The 22,424-nt window shown below is 35.8% G+C and overlaps 1 protein-coding gene across 1 annotated transcript in view; it reads right to left on the bottom strand.

Annotated features, from left to right (window-relative positions):
• Positions 1 to 21,794, bottom strand: part of pHCl-1 (pH-sensitive chloride channel 1) — a 137,036-nt gene extending 115,242 nt beyond the window's left edge. The window contains exon 1 of the mRNA XM_090164325.1: positions 21,270 to 21,794. The gene's annotated coding sequence lies outside the window, so the exon portion shown is untranslated. The remainder of the gene's footprint in view (positions 1 to 21,269) is intronic.
• Between the last annotated feature and the right edge of the window lie 630 nt (positions 21,795 to 22,424).

The raw sequence follows: 22,424 nt of genomic DNA, 5'->3' as shown, positions 1-22,424 counted from the left end.
GCGCCAGCCATTGCCAAATTGCAGCTCGACTCCCAGACGGACTCCGCAACTCCGCGTACACTAAGGTTCGAAAGTTACCGAACAATGCGGAGTTGTCAATAAAAATTCCATTTGATACCTTTTGGTTTTCATTCTTGGCAATCTTCCTAATGGATATAAGCAAAAACTCCTAAATATACACAAAGAACTGATAAGTTCGACTATAGGTGAGTTTTCACGGAAGCTTCATGACCTCTTCTGCTAGGGTTATACTCCCTTTAAGGGAAGAAAGCGGGACAGACGACGTTATGACGTAGAGGAAATGAGTCTTCGTCTAATAGGGGGATGATTATTTTCCACCCCTGACTTACAAGGAGAGTACCCGAGGTGTTTATTGCCGATTTAGTTCAAAGTCGGCCGTAATGTGGACCTATATGAGATATGAAATTTCCCAAAAGGAGATGTTGCACTACTAATTCGATTTGTCATGGCAACCGAAAATGTTTTTGACCACTTACAACCAAAATAAGATTTTTCCCGTATTTTACCCAAAATTTGTTACAAATTTACCCTAAAAATGTTTCAATTTACCCAAACTGGATGAAATTTACCTAAATGTGGTCCAAATTACACATTTCGTGAATTTCAAAATTTTTCAAAATTTTCGTAGGACCCTGTGAAACCGAGAAAATCCCATGCTTTTTTAAATGGAGATTTTATTGTTTTAAGTGATCAAAAACATTTTTGATTGCTATAGCAAAACGAATGGGTAGTGCAACGTCTCCTTTTGGGAAATTTCATATCTCATATAGGTCTACATTACGCCCGACTTTGAACAAAATCGGCAATAAACACCTCGGGTACTCTCCTTGTTAGAGCGTAAATGTGGAAATGCTAAATTTCAGAATTTTCCAGAAGTTAGTAATATCATAGGTCTATAATATTATTCTATAAGTTTGGCACTTAGGGGAATATTTTACTGAGAGCTAGTAACGGAATGGCGTCATCACAAGAAGAAAATCTCCCCCTAGCGAGGCGCTGTCAAAGGCTACGTGTGACGCGTTAGTAAGCTGACGCCAAACGGCGACGAAGCCCGTAATGCAGTCTGTCTTGTGAATAGCTCTCACTAAAACTTTTACATGTGAAGAATAGGAAGTGTCACACTTATGTAAAAATATTATACACTTATGGTAATATTAAATATTTTTCCATTTAAAATTTGTTTAGAACCCCATCACCGATTCACAAAATACATTAAGAATGGGCATTTAAATGCGGTTTATTTATACGAAATGGCGCCAGTTTTAGATAATTTTTGTCCTGAAATTAATAATTACCTTCTCATTAATTAAATAGCTTCAAACGCTATTTTAAATAATATTTCATGTAAAAGAATATAACTAAACATTTTATCTTTAAAAAATAAAGACAATTGCCGCGATTTCTAGCTAATTTAAAATTCGAAATTTGAAACATGTAGAGCCATCTAGTAACAAGATGTGTCTCTAATGGGGGTATTTCCGTGTAAAGACCCCCTTGGACATAGCTTTGGTTATTGGGTGTTTGCTCGCAGCGTCGTAGATGTACGTCGTAGCTAAGCCCCGTGTTGAAATGGCCGCCATTAAATTAATTTAACGTCACAGATCACGAGGCAAAACTCCACACGATCCCGCGAAATAATCACGTGACTGCCATCTAGGAGCAACAAACACAAGGAGAACGCAGCTAGCCTTTAAACACGCTTTTCCGTGCTTAATATTGCTCTTTTTGTATATATCTCATGTGTTTGTCTTGAAGCGCGTTTGTTTTTTTTTGTGTTTTTTTATTTTTTTAGCTCAGTAATTTTTATCCCTGTGCGCCTGGTGTGAAGGGCTTGTTGCTATGTACACCAATCCCCGCTTTTGTTATTCTGTCCCCCCCCCCCTAAGACAGTGTTGCGTACAAATTTCATTGGACGAGCCTTTACGCTGAACGTTTCACGGATAGGGGGAAGATAAAGCGTCTAACCAATGAAAATTGTAAACAAGAAAATGTACGACTTTTGACGGGTTGCGTTCTGCTTTTGTGGAGTGCTGTGTTTGTTGCTTATGTCATGGCCGACCTATACGCGTTACCGTGGCAATTAACACAAGCCACATTCACGAGCAAGCTACGAATACACTCTTAAAAATATTGGGTTGTTTTTGACCCAAATTGGGTTGTTTTTTTACCCATTGCTACGTCAGTATTTAACCAAACAAAATATTGGGTTGTTTTAGTTTTCACCCAAAATGGGTTATTTTAATATCGATATTTTGGGTTAAATTTATAAGTTACCCAAAATATGGTTAATATATGACTCAATTTTGGGTTGTAAATTAACAATTAATTTGGTTTATAAATTTGATCACACTGGAAAGAATATCGTAGGGCCTTGGCAATTTGCAATAAATTGAAACAAGGGAGCTCATATCGTTCTTCCGCTGAAATATCAACACAACATAAAAAATAAATTTAAAATATTGGAAAAATTTAAATTATAAATAGTAAATTAAATTAAAAATATTACATTTAGAATAAAATATTAAGCACTCATGGAAACGATGCAAGAATGGCGCAAAATTTTAAATTTCCAGTCTTCCAAAGACTACAAGTTCGATGGACACATTTCCGATGCTCATATCGTCTTTGGCGCGTTCGAACTTTAAATTTAATAGTAGGACCCCATTTTGGGTTGCTATTATATTATCTTAAAAACAACCTAATTTTGTTTAACCCAAATTTTGCGTTTCAAGATTTTCAACTACATTTGGGTTATTTTTGACTCAAAAGTAGTTAAAAATGAAATAACCAAAATCATTTAACCCAACGTTTTTAAGAGTGTACGCTAAACTTTACCCCCTCCGAAACTTTATTAAGGTGAAAATCTGGCACCGCTACTGCTAGAGGCCACAGAGATAGCAAACCTTTTTGTATCAGAGTGTACAATGGGCATCCCTTCACCGAACCCCTTCTCTCGATAAGTCCTTTCTTAGGACTTTCCCGAAACGAAATGACCGCCCTGACACGTATAGAGCCATGGCCAGCGGATCCAAAGGAGCCCTCTCTCTCTCTCCTGCTTTTATCCGTCTTACGAGTTCTACTAACGAAAAAAAGACCAAAGAAAGCGAGTTAGTTTTGGCCGTTCAACTGTTGGCGCGGGGGTCTCCCTTCTCAATCTATGGAAGCGGGCTACAGGGTGACGCGAATCCCAGAAACAATCAATGGCCAGCCTTGATTGTATTTCCTTGTACAAAGAATTACAGCGGCGCGTCGGGGAAAGCAGTGAAAGGAGTGCAGGGTCGCATTGTTAGAGCGCCCGAAACAATGTTAGAAAGCGAGAGAGAACTGACGCGCAATCTTTCGAGGTATTGCCGAGAAAAAGAATGATGTATTTTCCGCGAGAAACTCCGCAACATCAAGCATCTAGACTTACAAAGATCCTTACCCTTAAGCCGTAAAGGACGAGGATTGATACGGATGAGAACGCGCGCTCGAAAATGCCCAGAGGTATCAAATTTCCAAATTTATACGGAAATTTGAGCGGAAATAATAAGCAATTTAGGCGTCAATTTGAATTTACAATTAAGCCTTTTCGCGTGAGGCAGACGCGTACAACTAGCGAGGAATCGATCGACGAGTCAGTTTCGGGACAAAGACGGCTAAGCGCGGACGAAACGTACAATGGAATCTCTCTCTATTATCAAGAAAAGATAAACAGTCGTGGCTGCGGGAGGAATCAGACAAAACTGAAACTATTGTTGCAATCTCATAAATCGTTGTTATCCGATACGTCTTTGCAAGAGGATTACGTGGACTAGTGATACTTGAATTATATCCATTATCCGTAGCTTGCTATAATAATTAGTAGCAAGGGAAAGCATATTACGAACACGAGGGAGTCATAAATGCAACAACAGCAACACGAAAGCAGAGCCACTCTCGAACAGTAATACGAAGGTAAGCCACCGAAGAACACCATCACGAAGGGAGAGCCACTCAAGAACACCATCACGAAGGGAGAGCCACTCAAGAACACTAACATGAAGGGAGAGCCCCTCAAGAACACTAACATGAAGGGAGAGCCACTCAAGAACACTAACATGAAGGGAGAGCAACTCAAGAACCCCAACATGAGGGGAGAGCCTCTCAAGAACACTAACATGAAGGGAGAGCCACTCAAGAACACTAACATGAAGGGAGAGCCACTCAAGAACACTAACATGAAGGGAGAGCCCCTCAAGAACACTAACATGAAGGGAGAGCCACTCAAGAACACTAACATGAAGGGAGAGCAACTCAAGAACCCTAACATGAGGGGAGAGCCCCTCAAGAACACTAACATGAAGGGAGAGCAACTCAAGAACCCCAACATGAGGGGAGAGCCCCTCAAGAACACTAACATGAAGGGAGAGAAACTCAAGAACCCCAACATGAGGGGAGAGCCCCTCAAGAACACTAACATGAAGGGAGAGCCACTCAAGAACACTAACATGAAGGGAGAGCAACTCAAGAACCCCAACATGAGGGGAGAGCCCCTCAAGAACACTAACATGAAGGGAGAGCAACTCAAGAACACTAACATGAAGAGAGAGCCACTCAAGAACCCCAACATGAGGGGAGAGCCCCTCAAGAACACTAACATGAAGGGAGAGCAACTCAAGAACCCCAACATGAGGGGAGAGCCCCTCAAGAACACTAACATGAAGGGAGAGCCACTCAAGAACCCCAACATGAGGGGAGAGCCTCTCAAGAACACTAACATGAAGGGAGAGCAACTCAAGAACACTAACATGAAGGGAAAAACGTAGCTGTCATTTTTACTCTTGAACTTTCTAAAAAAAATTATTAGTCTAAAAGGTTGAATTTTCTGTACTATAAAATCCACACTTTACGTTAATTTTTCAAAATTTGATATCATTTTGGTAGTTATTCAGTTTATTTTGTTTCTAAAATAGTTCATATTAAAATAAGTCTTCCATGTTCGTTGAACTGTTTGAAGAGACAAATGATAACTTTTATTTTTTATTGAGCTGAGCGTGAGTGAGCTTTAGTCCTAATCGATTCGATGTTGGGAGAGCACGAAATTTCCTCCGATTGAGCTAAGTATGAATTTTTAAAAATGCCCATCTCTGAAGGGGGAGACTCGTAGGTTCTCAGTGACCTAAATTCGTTCTTTATAATGGTTGATATCTCCGCGTATGCTAGATTATGATAAGGTAGAATAAGTAGCTTATTGGCTCACTCCGGAAGTAAGTGTATCGACCCTCGGGTATAAGTCATATATATTTTGACTGTCACGAGGTATTTCGTCCGGATAAACCTGGCGGAGCGAATTGCGACTAAATTTAACTCGAGGGTGACGGATCAAAGGGATTCTTTCAGGGTAGAATTCAATGCTCCGGTTGCATCCACTCGTACACGCTTGTAGACAGGAATACATTGCTCGAGGATTGGTTTGGACAAATGTTGACGTTTCAAAAGGCGCAGGGCCAACTCGGGAACCCACAGGCACCCTCGACCGATTTCGCAGGCGATTTGGCTGTACAATATTTAAAAACATTAGGTTCGTTGTATTTCTTTAAAAAAAGTATCGAAGATTATTCTTCAAGAAAAAGGTGTTTTCCCTTTCCATAAAAACTTGCTCAGGTTATCGGTAGTGCTCGGAATTGTTTATTCATTATCCACAAATTTTCGATTTATTTAAAAAACGTTGGTAAAAAGAATATCATTTTAACTTATTTAATTATGTTTTTTACGCAACCGAGCATTTATTTGAATAAAAGTGGTATTTATTTAAATAATTGTTTGTTTTATTTAAATAATAGGCTTATTCACTTTCGATTATTTAAACATTTTACAATTTTTATTCAACTATTGGTTATTTAAACATTTTACAATTTTTATTCAACTATTGGTTATTTAAACATTTTACAATTTTTATTCAACTATTGGTTATTTAAACATTTTACAATTTTTATTCAACTATTGGTTATTTAAACATTTTACAATTTTTATTCAACTATTGGTTATTTAAACATTTTACAATTTTTATTCAACTATTGGTTATTTAAACATTTTACAATTTTTATTCAACTATTGGTTATTTAAACATTTTACAATTTTTATTCAACTATTGGTTATTTAAACATTTTACAATTTTTATTCAACTATTGGTTATTTAAACATTTTACAATTTTTATTCAACTATTGGTTATTTAAACATTTTACAATTTTTATTCAACTATTGGTTATTTAAACATTTTACAATTTTTATTCAACTATTGGTTATTTAAACATTTTACAATTTTTATTCAACTATTGGTTATTTAAATAAATATTATTTAAATATCGCCGAGCTTATTTTATTCATGGATAAAAATTAATCGAAATCCTAGCACTAGTTATCGGTAATAGCAAAAGTAAATATTGGGGAGAAAGTCTCGCACTGCACCCTTCTTGTAGCTTCAACTGTGGTTGCTATGCTTTTACACGTGCTGGAGAACATTTGAATCAGAGAGCCAATAGGATTGCTAGAAATTCGAGACTTTTTCTCAAAAAATAGTGCTCCTCTAGAGGCTTCTGGGTAGGGATTTCAACTTTTGAAGCGAGCGATTTTCTTCGCGGCGTCCGCTTCTTTGGTCCGGTAATCGCGTGTCGGCTGTGTAGTCTAGATTCATTTCATTGTTTATAGTACGTTTTTTTAGCTTATTATAAGTATTAATATGCCGCGAAAAGGTACCACAAATTGATTTAAAATCTTCATCCAATTAAAAAAAAACATCATTATAGTTATCCAATAATAATTTCCAAGATGAAAATCACGTTTTCCCAAATAAGAGGCACAGTTAATAGCCAATCAACGATTACTTTTATTAACACCTGAAATATATATATTAGCAGTAGAAATGAATAACTGGTTGATAAACTGTATAATGCAATTTTTTAATTACTTACAAATTTAGTATTGCCTGAAAAAAAGTCCGGAAAGAACGGAACTATTTTTTCTGAGGCGGAGTACAAAGTTTCAATAAAATCTCTATAAAGACGACTGGGGCATGGAAGCAAATTCTTGAAAATATTTTTCCCCTCAAATAAGTTGTCGTGCTAAACGACCCAAGTCAAAGACTTTGTCCCTAATATTTACTTTTGGTAATAGTGAGTGTAGGGAGCTGTTGGCTCGCGTGCCATGAATCAGGCCCGTCTTAAGACCTTTTGGGGCCCTGGGCTAAATTATTTCTTAAGACCTTTGCGATCCCCAACGGTCAGCCTTTGACCTTTGTGTGTCCGTTGTTTAAATTCAGCTATACAATAATCAAACCAAAACTTTTAATTTCAAAAGTATAACATAGGCCTACTGAAACTAAGATTTTTACTGACAGTGACTCACTGTTAGGTTTTAGAAATTGTAGGTACCGTATGACACGCGACGTAAATAAAAGATACATAATATTAAATGACCATAAATAAAACCTTATCCATAGAGGAGAGGCTGTATTGCTGGCCTTTCCGGGGCCCCAAAACTGGCTGGGGCCCTGGGCTGTAGCCCATTTAGCCCATGCCTTAAGACGGCCCTGTCATGAATGGCTTTCCACCACCCTCCTACGCATTGTAACAACTGAATTTATGGTATTAAAAGTCACTTGATGACTTTGGTGGTGCCTTCGGTATTAGCCTAGCTGCATATTATTATTATTATTATAACTTCTTCAGTTATTGGGGATATGCTACTGGCTTATCTAATAATGTTAATAATAATCAGATAGTTAAATTGATGGCAATAAATACCAATAGACGCTTCAATAAATGCCGCTCTTTGTTTCTTTCCTTCCCTACGCGCATGCGCGAGCCACTGAATAAAATAGTCACGTGTCTATGTTAGTTTTATTTGTAAGGCTAAAGTTGATAGCGCGCGCGCGGTTTTTTTTTTTTGCTTTGAGGAGGCGCGTGCGAAATTGAACGAGCCCTTCTATTTTGACTCTCTGTATTACTACTTCTAGGCAATCACTGAACAGGTTTTATTTAAGCGTCTGTTAAACCTAGGAGCAATAAACACTAGGAGAACGCAGTGTTGTGTACAAATTTCATTAGACGCTGAACGTTTTACGGGCGGGGGGAAGACAATTTCGGAATTTTCCCCTTCCGACGGCAGCAGGCGCTAAAGCATACGTCTAGCCAATGAAAATTGTACGCAAGAAAATGCACGACTTTTGACGGGTTGCGTTCTCCATGTGTAAGGTGCTGTGTTTGTTACTCCTAGGTAGAAATACACGTGGAAAACTGGGAAATACACCTTTCACACATTTTCTATTTATTCATCCGCACACGAGCGCTTTTAGAGAAATCGTCCAATTTCAGTAACAACAATAATTTAAATATGTCAACATGTTTCTCAAGGACATTCTCGGTATTTGCCGGGCCACCCGCGAACTCGTGTTGAGAAAAAGATCTAGAAAACGGCTTACAGACGGAGATATCTCGTAACCCATCCTTCAAAATGTTACATCACCCGACTTTCAAGTCACCCAACATCAACACTCTCGCCATTTGTCGATGACTTGTTTTCTTATTTTTCTTTCCTATCTCCGTATCTTAAGTTTTCCGCTCTATGGTAACGCGTCGTCACGGAGGGAGAATCGGTAGCGCCCCCCCGCGTCCACTTTTAAAATTAGAAAATCTGAGACACTCGTGGCGGGTTTATATTTAGCCAAAAGAAAGAATTCTAGCCTCCCCCGCGTTCCCAGAAGTTCCAAACAAACAAGTCGACCATTGTACTTATACAGTCAGCTGGAGCATCTTGTTGCGCGTTACGAACGGGAACGTCAAGATTCGCGCAATGTTTCGTTGACGTTTCGACAAGTTCACCCGTCAGTTCTGCCAAAGGCAACGGATGTACCCGTTAAAACTCAGGGATACGCTCAACTTCTCTTATACTACCGCAGATCGTAAAACTGAAATGCATGCTCCACAAAATATTATCCAACATGTTATTAACGTTGGCTTTCTTGTTTTGATGTTGCGTCACGGGTGACGTATTGATGACGTTTTACCACGAAAAACCCCGGACATAAGAGTAAATTCGACGAGGCACCCTGTTTTTAAGCATAAATTGAACTGAACTTCTACGTATTCGTGACGAATGACCTACATAAAAACAAGTTCAGCAAACTTAGCTTATTTTATAGAAAGGTTTATTTTTCAAAATAAAAATAGATCTACAAAATATTGTACATGTTTTCCGATTTTCTTAAATTAAAATAGATCTACAAAATATTGTACATGTTTTTCGATTTTCTTAAATTAAAATAGATCTACAAAATATTATACATGTTTTCCGATTTTCTTAAATTAAAACAGATCTACAAAATATAGTACATGTTTTCCGATTTTCTTAAATTAAAATAGATCTACAAAATATAGTACATGTTTTCCGATTTTCTTAAATTAAAACCGATCTACAAAATATAGTACATGTTTTCCGATTTTCTTAAATTAAAATAGATCTACAAAATATAGTACATGTTTTCCGATTTTCTTAAATTTAAAATAGATCTACAAAATATAGTACATGTTTTCCGATTTTCTTAAATTAAAATAGATCTACAAAATATAGTACATGTTTTCCGATTTTCTTAAATTAAAATAGATCTACAAAATATTGTACATGTTTTCCGATTTTCTTAAATTAAAATAGGTCTACAAAATATTGTTCAATATCTTTTCCGAATTTTTTAAAATCAAATTAGATTTAATTAAACTGATTTAGTTTACAATAAATCAGAATGTTAAAAAAACAAATTATAAAATTCAAGATGGCAACACCCTTTAAATCTGGACCACTACAATTTAAAATTAATAAAATTAGTAGCTCATGAACGTGAGCAAAATAAACACAAATTAATATTAAATCAAATCAAATCAAATCAAGTTTATTAGTATTTTCAGGTTGAGACAACATAGGATGCTTTAAAATATATATGCAGGTATTTCATGATTTACTATAAGTTAGCTTGCCTTTTATCAAATTTAACGAATTTAATTAAATGAAGTAGTTGCTGAAATCATTGGCTTAGACTGTGTTTATGATTATTTTCAAGTGTCTATATAGAAGTGTTCAAAGGCGTAGCCACAAATTGGTCAAGTGGGGGGTCAAATTTAAAATATCAAAAGGGATTTAAGAAAGAGATAAAACTGTAGAACTTAGCTATTTTTGAAGGATGATAAAATTAGCGAATAAGTAGATTAGTACATTATGAAAAGGGATAATAAAGCTAAACCCTAAACAAATTTGAAGAAATTTAAAAACTTACTAATAAGCTCGTACCGATAGGTCTTTGAACAAACAAAAAGACGCGAAACTCGGACCAAATAGGTCTTAGAGTGAAAAACTAAATTAAATTAAATAAAATAGCCAGAAATTCCAACGGTAGACCGGTTTCGTCCTATTTGGGACTCGTCAGTACCGTGCGGGAAATCTGGCTTGCGGCTATAACACCTAATAGAGAAACTAAGCCTAAATATTAAAAATTTCAAAACGAGTTGCATAGCAACGGAAAGCCGAATAGGGGGAGAGTGGTGGAGATTAGTATATACACAATGTTTGGAAAAATGTGGGCAACGTTGTTATTATGATTGTTTCTAAGTATATAGGCAGTATAAATAGTACAGTAACAGAAGTACAATTTCATTTTGCATTTTCTTAATCGCCAATCAAAAAGCCCTAGTTTTTGGTACAAAGCTAAGGTCATCTACGATTATAGGATATTTTCCAAAACAAAAGAATATTATGAATGCTATCATTGAAATATCGTTATTTCACGTAACCGATAAATGTTCAAACAAGGTTCCGAAGTGGCATTTAACAGGTGGTAAATAATGGTAAATAACGTTATGGTATAAAATGGAAAAAAATGGTAGATAGTGGTAAATAATATATTTCCCTGAAATATTTACAGTATTTAAAACTTAAACAGACATTTATGGAGATAAAACCTTTAAGATTTGGATAAAGTTTCAGATCTTTTAAAGTTGATATATTCCGTTTTGAATGATTTTCTTGATTTCACTTATAATATACAATATTTATAATAATTTAGATTATTTTACATTATTTAACAGTGTTACGAGAAATTTTCTAAAAAAAGTAGTATACTTGGGGGTTAGTAGGACCATGGGAGGAAATTTCCCAAATCACCACATACAATCAGAACTAAGTTTTTAAGGTTTTATTTTTTGCCGTCAAAAAACACCCTTTTGAACCAGAGCGGCTCTACAAAAGTTACGAGCAACAAACACAGCACCCCACGCAAGGAGAACGCAACCCGTCAAAAGTCGTGCGTTTTCTTGCGTACATTTTTCATTGGTTAGACGCTTTATCGCCTGCTGCCGTCGGAAGGGGAAAATTCGGAAATTGTCTTCCCCCTTTCCGTAAAACTTTCAGCGTAAAGGCTCGTCCAATGAAATTCGTACACAACACTGCCTTAGCGTGTTTAAAGGCTAGCTGCGTTCTCCTTGTGTTTGTTGCTCCTAGTACACAAGCAAAGACTATAGATACGCTTCGCTAAATAGACTGGCGTGTTCAATGGCTCAACCATAGATATAGGAAACGCATATAAAGGTCTAGATAAAATATTTCAAAGGGAGTGAATACGGAGGTGACAGCTAGCAGAAACGCGTAATTTCTGCAGGCTATCCTTATATAAGGCGCTATCTATCGGTAAGAAAGCTCGTGCCATCGTCGCGAGAGCTATTGTCTCCTGCTTAAAAATTATACTAAAAGTCACCAACAGATGGTGTCTAAAGACTACGGCCTACGGAAAGGTCAAGCACTTAATACTAAAATGCTAAGAGAGCTCGCGCTCTTGGTCACGTGCCTTCCTCGGTGTCTGCTAGGTGTCAATTCGTATTTTATGTTAGGCTTAGACGCCCCGAAATTCATATACATTTCTTATATCTATGGGATCAACCTGTATACGATAGCAGACGCTGGTCAAAATTTTCCTCGCGCATCAGCAGTGCTACTAGTGGTGTCTCTAACAGCTGGTCAAAGCCTTCTGCCGTGTTTCGAAAGGTTTTTGGTATGCAGACGCCTGTCTAGTAAGCGAAGCGTATATATAGTCTTTGTACACAAGTGAGAGCTAGTTGGGCGAGAATGGCGGACATTGTTACGGGAAATATCGGCAATGGGTGCGCCCATGATTTGACGCGAAACAAAATCTTATTGCTAAGCCGAAATCCCTTCCCGTCATCCGCGGCACTGCTTGGCTCGAAACTGGCGAGTTTGATTCCGACGTAACACAGCTGACTAAGAATTGGAAGCGAATTGGCGGGGCAGATAACCTGTTCGAAATCCCGAGAGACACTGAAATACCAGGCACCAAGCGAGCAGGAGAAAAGGCACTTTTTAAAAATAGAGAGAACAAGAGGGAACACGAAACAAGGCTGTGGCGTTACTGGCAGCGGCATCATCGCCCCCCCCCTCCCTAGTAATTTCCCTGCAAGATATTTGGACGAGATTCAAGTAAATAGCTGCTCCCCTTGCTGGGGTATCGCGAAAGACTGGCACACTCAACCACCGCGACGAGTCCAGGCGTAGACGTAGTCAAGGGTTGAAAAATAGAAATAAAACCATTGTAAAATCGCGTCCCCATTGTCTTTCCCGTCTAGTGGCTCCCATTTCGACAGTTAAACCCTCTCCTGGCCTCGCGCTGCGTTAGGGTCTCCTATGGCATGGTCACACGCGGGGTTAGACATAAGGCACTAGTCACGACATTTGACTACTAAAATTAATCGAAATCTGGGGGCTCACTAGTCAATTTGACTAGTGAAAAATTTACCTAATATTTATTCATAGAAAATGGCGAATATGGCGTATCATAAATTCATCATTCATCAATCCCATTTTATTTTAAAAAATTCACAACACGTTTTGAGAGCTTGTAGAAAATCAAGATTCCAGATAGTCCACTGCATCTCAGACAAGTTCTGATTCAGAATCTCGATCTCAACTTAATGGGTCATTTGATGATATTATCAATGAAAATATTTTAAACTAATCAAAGACTCTAAGTCGTGAAATAAATTGTGATCGGCCAAAGTCACGTAATTCAAGTGATGATAAACTCCTATTTTAATTCTGACGGGCAAAGCAAAATGTTGGCTGTCCTTCTGGTTTTTATACCCCCATTTTTACCCCCACTTGTAAGTGACTACTAAAATAAATTAAGATAGGAGGCTCACTAGTCAGGCTGACTACTAAAAAAATATCCTTATGTCCAACCATGGTCAAACGCGCCATAGCTCCTCGTTATAAGAAAGTTTCACGTTAAATTTTGAGTGGCTAGTCATGACTCGTAGGAAGGTTTACACTAACACTTAGATGAACTTGGGAAGTTTCTATGCTAGTGATCTGTAGATGACATTGACGGTTTAAATGGCGTATCGCTGTGGAAATAATTTTTATTATTATTGTTATTAAATTCGACAAATTTCATTCGAATAATTAGTGCATCAATAGCTAAATAAACACTTTGTGAAGTTTGCAAAATAGCATTGATTTGTAATAATATTTAAAATAATCCGCTAGGCTAATACCCTTGGCACCACTTTAGACCAAAGTCATAACGACTTTTAATGCATTTAAATCAGGGTGGCCGGGCTACAACGCGTAAGAGATACCTACACTAACTTTTACTGTACTGTTTGAATGCTCTATTGGAGATATTTTGAAGACAAGACCTAGTAGTTTTGAAGATGAACACATTGGGTTTAACATAACAGTATTATAAAATTTTCGTACACACCGTTCTACCTACAAAAAAAATGTAAAAAATATTCGTTACATGGTAATGGAGTATCACGTTTCACGAAATCCGTGATAAAACTTACAAAAATATCGTGATAAACATTAGAGCACTAGTTATTTTGTATTTAGAAAGTTGAGTGAAAATTTGAATCAACGTCATTGGTTACAATTCTATTTACAGACTTAGGCTTAACATTGAATCAGCTAACTTGGAATAGCCTTCCAACCTTGTCCCAAATTTGTGACGGATTATCTCAGCGCCTTTTTAATCTTTAAAACGTGATTCTCTTAACCTCCAGCTCAATAAGTATAACCAAAATATATCCAACTATTTAACTGTAACGTTTTTACGATGGGAATATCCTATTTTTAACCTTATTTGTTTACATCGCGGAAGTGGGCTGGATTTCCAAAACGAGAGAGATGACAGAGACCTCTTATCAGCGTAGTTTCCAAAAGGATGATCAATGTATACGTCGTAATACGATTACGTATGTTCGCCCGTTTTTATGAAACCTTACGACCGCCTCACAAATCGAGGGCTACAATGCAATTATATCTAGAGCCTTTAGAGAATTATATCTTGCTGAGAATATTCCACTAAAGTATTCTAAAGCAAATACCTTTAGAGAAATATATATTTCTTAGATCATTTCACTAAAGTATTCTAAAGCAAATACCTTTAGAGAATTATATATTTCTTAGATCATTCCACTAAAGTAGTCTAAAGCAAATACCAAAATACCTTTAGAGAATTAAGTATTGCTAAGAGTATTCCACTAAAGTATTCTAAAGCAAATACCTTTAGAGAATTATATATTTCTTAGATCATTCCACTAAAGTAGTCTAAAGCAAATACCAAAATACCTTTAGATAATTAAGTATTGCTAAGAGTATTCCACTAAAGTATTCTAAAGCAAATACCTTTAGAGAATTATATATTTCTTAGATCATTCCACTAAAGTAGTCTAAAGCAAATACCAAAATACCTTTAGATAATTAAGTATTGCTAAGAGTATTCCACTAAAGTATTCTAAAGCAAATACCTTTAGAGAATTATATATTTCTTAGATCATTCCACTAAAGTAGTCTAAAGCAAATACCAAAATACCTTTAGAGAATTAAGTATTGCTAAGAGTATTCCACTAAAGTATTCTAAAGCAAATACCTTTAGAGAATTATATATTTCTTAGATCATTCCACTAAAGTAGTCTAAAGCAAATACCAAAATACCTTTAGATAATTAAGTATTGCTAAGAGTATTCCACTTGAGTATTCTAAAGCAAATACCAAAATACCTTTAGAGAATTAAGTATTGGTAAGAGTATTCCACTAAAGTAGTCTAAAGCAAATACCAAAATACCTTTAGAGAATTAAGTATTGCTAAGAGTATTCCACTTGAGTATTCTAAAGCAAATACCAAAATACCTTTAGAGAATTAAGTATTGCTAAGAGTATTCCACTAAAGTATTCTAAAGCAAATACCTTTAGAGAATTATATATTTCTTAGATCATTCCACTAAAGTAGTCTAAAGCAAATACCAAAATACCTTTAGAGAATTAAGTATTGCTAAGAGTATTCCAATTGAGTATTCTAAAGCAAATACCTAAATGCCTTTAGAGAATTAAGTATTGCTAAGAGTATTCCACTAAAGTATTCTAAAGCAAATACCTTTAGAGAATTATTTATTTATTAGATCATTCCACTAAAGTAGTCTAAAGCAAATACCAAAATACCTTTAGAGAATTAAGTATTGCTAAGAGTATTCCACTTGAGTATTCTAAAGCAAATACCTAAATACCTTTAGAGAATTAAGTATTGCTAAGAGCATTCCACTAAAGTATTCTAAAGCCAATACCAAAATACCTTTAGAGAATTAAGTATTGCTAAGAGCATTCCACTAAAGTATTCTAAAGCCAATACCAAAATACCTTTAGAGAATTAAATATTGCTAAGAGCATTCCACTAAAGTATTCTAAAGCCAATACCAAAATACCATTAGAGAATTAAATATGGCTAAGAGTATTCCACTAAAGTATTCTAAAGCAAATACCTAAATACCTCTAGAGAATTAAGTATTGCTAAGAGTATTCCACTAAAGTATTCTAAAGCAAATACCTCTAGAGAATTAAGTATTGCTAAGTGCATTCCACTAAAGTATTGTAAAGCAAATACCTAAATACCTTTAGAGAATTATATATTGGTAAGAGTATCCCACTAAATTTTTTAAGGCAAATACCTAAATACCTTTAGAGAATTATATATGGAAACTGACCTATATTAGAGGTATTCTATAGTTATTTTATTGAGACTTTCTATAGAAATAACTAAGAAATATCTTTAGGCTATTTATGGCAGACCTTCCAGTTCATAATTTAATTAAGAGTAAAATAATATTCCATTGAAATAAATATTTGTGGGGGTAAAAACATCTTTTTGAAAATCCATACGACAAAAAAATATTTTTAATACAACAATATATTTTTGAAAATACACTTTTGCGGGAAAATATTTTTATTAAAAAAGAAACATATACATGTAATTGTTCAAATTATTTTAGTTGAAAACCATATTTTTCAGGCGAAAATATTTTTTTGTTGAAAAACAATATATTTGTCGAAATATTTTTTCTGGAAAAAATATTTTGGTTGACACTAACCAAAAATATGTTTTTCCACCAATTTTCAAAACAATGGGATTGAAAATATGATTTTTACGTAAAACAAAAAATGCAACGATGTTTTTAATTTCAACGTAAAAAACTTTAATATGACATTTATAACTGTTTTTTTAATTTTGACCTGAATTAAGTTTAATTTAATAAAAATTAGTGTAAGGATTAGTTATCTATTAAAAGATTTAAAATAAAACCCATACAATTGTACCCGATTATAACGTGTTAATTAAAAGTATCCCAATTAATTTAATGAAACTAATCATCATTAAGAGGTACAGATTACAAATAAAATTAATAATGAAATTATTCCAAATAATTATGTATAAAAAGAGCATTTCAGATAGAAACAGAAGGGATTTGAACGGGGAGAGAGGGGCTTAAACCCCAATCTACGTTGGATGTGGGCGCCGGGACATTTAGTTCCCGAGAGGCACTCTGAATAATTTCGCTCTTGATTAGGGTTTATCGACGGAAACCCAATTAGCTCCAGCGGTCGTAAAAGAAATACCCCAAAAACGGGGGAAGTCGGGGGCGGTCGGGGGCGGTCGGGGGTCGGAGCGAGAGGAACGACAACGTCGTTTGCCTTTTTTTTTTAAAAAAAAGTCCATCGGAAGTTTGGGAAATTAGTTTTTTTCCGCACATTGTCGAATTTGCACCCCCTCTTCCTAAAGACGGAAACGACTCCCTTCGGAGGGTTTCTCGTAAACACGGGGCTACCAGAAACCCAATATAGTTTATGTTTCGTAAAGGCGAGCTCGCAGTGTTACCGGACGGCTAGATTTATCTTCCTTAATTCGGCAAAATCGACGAAATGACACGCTAAAAGAAGAAAAACTAGCGAAAGGAAAACCCGGGGAAAGCGAAAACTTTTAAGTGTAGGGATCATTTAGCTAGATTGGAAGGGAAGTTACAAAAAAATAATATTGGAGCAGATTTGAAACCAGGTTTTTTTTATACGCGTAGACAGAAAGAGAGCGAATTTTTAGGGCGAATTAAAACGTCGAAATTATTTTACGATCTCCGAAACGTCCGAAAACGTTTGACACTTGGATTATTAGTTTTCAACTTCCGCTTTTTTTTTAAAAAGTGCGTTTGGCGGTTACAGAGCGTTCGCAAAGCGTTATTTTCGGACCATACAATGGTGTCAGTATTCACGTGTTATCAATCTTTCTAGTAAGTTTTATAAATGTTATAATTTTGTTTCCAATTTTGATTCTAATTGCATTACGTCCAAATGAATGAATTTTCTTGCATAGCAGGAAAATAAATATTTATTGTAAATTAAATGTCCCAAAAATGTGAATACAGGGGCATTTCAAATTCAAATTCAAAATTCAAATTCAAATTCAAATTTTTAATTTTTTTAAGCGTAATGGATAGAGGTTATAATTTAATAGCCTAGGTTTAAAGAGCCACAGTATTTTTTGAAATTCGGAAATAATGATTGAAAATTGACCAAAATTGATTAGTCGAATGGTGCTTTCAAGCGATTCTCAGATAACAGTTGCGTTATCTGAACCGAGGAAAAAATTCCAATATATCGGGTATCAGATTATCCGCATTGATGTTTAGATATTATCAGATCAGTGGATATGCGTCAAAATGCAAAACAGGTAAGTTTGAAGCCGAAACTAATTTAAATAAATCGTAAACTATCAGATGCCTCACAGTTTTTATCAAGATTATATCCAGAGTGTTTCGGATAAGCATGTCGTGAACTCGAATGCGTGTTTGCATTAAATAAGTATTTGTATTTAATTGATAAAAAGATCAAATTATTTACAAGTGCCAAAAGTTGATCAGTGAACTGTTAGAAGTAGGTTTTGTTTAATAATGACTTGAGTAATGCCTAGTGCTCGGAATTGTTTATTCATTATCCACAAATTTTCCGATTTATTTAAAAAACGTTGGTAAAAAGAATATCATTTTAACTTATTTAATTATGTTTTTTGCGCAACCGAGCATTTATTTGAATAAAAGTGGTATTTATTTAAATAATTGTTTGTTTTATTTAAATAATAGGCTTATTCACTTTCGATTATTTAAACATTTTACAATTTTTATTCAACTATTGGTTATTTAAATAAATATTATTTAAATATCGCCGAGCTTATTTTATTCATGGATAAAAATTAATCGAAATCCGAGCACTAGTAATGCCAACCTAATTTAAATGACTCGATACCATTCAAAAACCAAGTAGTTAATTTAGACATTAATTAATTAGACATTTGTGACTCATTTAGACCCAAACAACACGCCCTCGAGTTCACGACCTGCTTATAAGTCAGTTAACCGAATCTGATGAGATTAATTATAACGGATCAGATCTGTTTCTTGTGCTAAAGAATCAGCTATAATGTGAGATCACGTTTCAGGCTGAGGGGAACATAAAAGATCAACCGGACCTGATTATTTTCAGATATCTGAGAAAAACGACCTGATTAACCTGTTCAGTTGACCGTTTCAAGCAATAATCACGACGGGAGTAACTAACTGAAATTCGGGTCGAATTTTTCAAATGACTTTGTGGAATTTTTCAAATGACTTTGTGGAATTTTTCAAATGACTTTGTGGAATTTTTCAAATGACTTTGTGGAATTTTTCAAATGACTTTGTGGAATTTTTCCAATGACTTTGTGGAATTTTTCAAATGACTTTGTGGAATTTTTCAAATGACTTTGTGGAATTTTTCAAATGACTTTGTGGAATTTTTCAAATGACTTTGTGGAATTTTTCAAATGACTTTGTGGAATTTTAAAAGGTGGTGGAAAACGAAAAACTACGTTTTCAAACACCCTAAAATTCAAAGGTGTATTTTGAACGAAATATCTATAGTTCTTAGGCTCTCGAATATAATGGAAATGATTCGTATTAGGGAATTGGAATTTTACGACTTGCGGGGTAGAGACGGTGTTGAGTATAATAATACGAAGTTGGGCGGGGAGCGCATTGATTAACGCAGAGCAATACGTCTAAATTAGTTAGCGGGGTGAGAGCGTTAATGAAGGCCGCTATAGCCAGCAGCACTCTTTCTAGCGTCCTCCTTCGCGTGATTTCCGTCATTATATCTAGCTTCCAGGGCGCTTTTCAGACGTAAACAACCACCGGAATACGCTTTAGCGAACCTTCAAGAAGCGGTTGAACAATGGAGGGCAGCTTCAAGCCTTCATCAAGAGACTGATCGGAGCGCGCGCAGAATTGTCTAGAGGTGAACCCGAAATATTCCTCCGAATTTGGAAGGCGCAAACCGAGAACGTCTTGGGAATTTCAATCGTCTTTCGGTGGAGATCATATCGCGCTATAGTCATCGTCCGAGTTCTAAGAGAGAAAACTTCAATCGTGGAGATTAAAAGCGAAACTATAGAAAACCTTCGAAATCATACGACGACGATTAGCCTAGAACAAAATGCTTTGGCTCAAAGAATTTCAAGATGTATCTTAATGCTTTCGGCTACGTTAGATACTTAGGGCTAAATTAAACCAGATATTCCGGAAATTACTAACGCAAGGTACAGTTTCTATTTTTACATTGGGTGCATGTCAGTTTGTTAAATCGTATCCTTGGGCCTAGGCTGCAAAAAACAACTGGTTTTGTGCAAAATTAAATATTTGAACATAATTAAATATTTGAGCAGAATTAAATATTTGTGCAGGATTAAATATTTCAGCAGAATTAAATATTTGAGCGGAATTAAATATTTAAGCAGAATTATATATTTGTGCAGGATTAAATATTTGAGCGGAAGCAGGATTAAATATTTGAGCAGAATTAAATATTTGAGCGGAAGCAGGATTAAATATTTGAGCAGAATTAAATATTTGGGCAGAATTAAATATTTGAGCGGAATTAAATTTTTGAGCGGAATTAAATATTTAAGCAGAATTAAATATTTGTGCAGTATTAAATATTTAAGCAGAATTAAATATTTGAGCGGAATTAAATATTTAAGCAGAATTATATATTTGTGCAGGATTAAATATTTGAGCGGAAGCAGGATTAAATATTTGAGCAGAATTAAATATTTGAGCGGAAGCAGGATTAAATATTTGAGCAGAATTAAATATTTGGGCAGGATTAAATATTTGAGCAGGATTAAATATTTGAGCAGAATTAAATATTTGAGCAGAATTAAATATTTTAGCAGAATTAAATATTTGAGCTGGATTAAATATTTGAGCTGGATTAAATATTAGAGCAGAGTTAAATATTTGTGCGGAATTAAATATTTGAGCAGAATTAAATATTTGAGCAGAATAAATATTTGGGCAATAAATAGTCTCAAAGTGCTCCACGAATTCAACCGTAGTTAAATCTTTGAACAACATTATTTAAATCGATAGCGAGTGAGTAGGGTATAGATAGGGACCGGAATAAAATGAAAATAAAAATTTATCGAAGAGAGAAAGGTATAATGGTTGAAAATGACGGGGCAGCGAGAATTCTCACCCGCCCCGGGTTAACCAATCAGAATGGCGGGCGCGCTTACAACTGTAACCTAACCAACCATTCAGGGGCCACCATCCATTGACGTAAAAAGTTTGCATTCGGGACGCGTTACGGCGGTAAAAACTGGAGGGGGGGTGCTAATAATAAGGGGCGTTGGACGTCAGGGCCCGGGCCCGGTTCCAACCGTTCAAAATAAAGGCCGGTTAATTTCGCTGCACGATTTTAATCGATTGAACGGACTAAAACGAAAGATCTAAATTATGAAATAAATTTTATTCCGCAAGTTTTTTACAACAAAAAATAAAGGTAAGAAAAAAATAAGCAAAGGCTTAAAACTTACGTTAATTCCGTCGAAAATACACCTTTTTTTTTCGTTAAGCTTGTAGGCACAAAACTGCGCACATTACGTAGTTTTTTTTACTCAGCGATATTTTTTTGCAGTTAAATTTTCGATTGCAACGAGCGCGCACAGAGAGTAGCGGAGAAAAATGGTCTCATAACTTTCTTCTCTCAAAACTATAAATGCGCGGAAACTCTAAATATATTTATCCATTGTAATAGTTCCAACTACGGGGGCTGAATTTATTAATTCCGTTTAGTTTATATCAGGATTTAGAAAGCGACTATTTACAAGTTGAAGATTAGTTTATTTTTTAAATACGGGCGGCGGCGGCGGCGGCGGGGATTCGCTGTTTATTTTTATTTTTACTTCTGACGATGCAATTCGCGATAAATATATTTAATAGTATAGCGATAGTATTATTATCTGAAGAACAACGTTTATTTTTCGTCTACGGGAAGCTGAAATCTACGTTAAAGGAATGAAAAGAGTGAAGAGTGAGAGCGCGCGCGATCCGCTCCAAAAATCAACGCGTTTCTCAGTGCGCCAGCGAAGACGCCGAGAAACGGCCGAGAGCGTCGGCCCGCAACGTCCGTACCGACATCTGACGGAGAAAACGGGAACTAGCGCGATATCTCCGCCAAATAAACGGATAGCGTCGTCTAACCTGTCTATCCCGCTCGTAGGCTGGGCGTCGGGAACAGGAGCCGCCTTAGTAAAGACAAGAGCCATATTTCCACCCCCTCCCTCTCATCCAACTGTCAAAAATCGAATGTTTTATCTCCTTCTTTTAATAACGCTTTAGTTTTTAATTTTGACTCGTACGGAAGTCAATTAAATTTATATTATTGACGTTATTACTCCCAGCTCGACCTTTATCATATGTACGTTACGGATAAAGAAAAAATTAAACCATTATGGTACTTTAATTTTTTTTAATAGACATAATGGCCTATTTGCGCCTGTAGAGGTGTTCGTCACGCACGTCACCAGTGCAATGCGGGTTAGATAACTACAAGGGCGGCGAAGGAAAGTTTTGGTTCTTTAATGAAATAATAGAAAAAAATATTTTTGTGAAAACCAGTAAACATATTGGACGATTTGCCCCTGTAGAAGTGTTCCACGCGCATTACACCGGCGTGCTGCGGGCTAGAT

This window comes from Leiobunum rupestre, chromosome 11, assembly GCF_980474605.1.
Source record: "Leiobunum rupestre chromosome 11, qqLeiRupe1.1.hap1, whole genome shotgun sequence".
In the NCBI taxonomy this organism is placed as follows: domain Eukaryota; kingdom Metazoa; phylum Arthropoda; class Arachnida; order Opiliones; family Sclerosomatidae; genus Leiobunum; species Leiobunum rupestre.
This window is presented reverse-complemented; position numbering and strand designations above follow the sequence as displayed.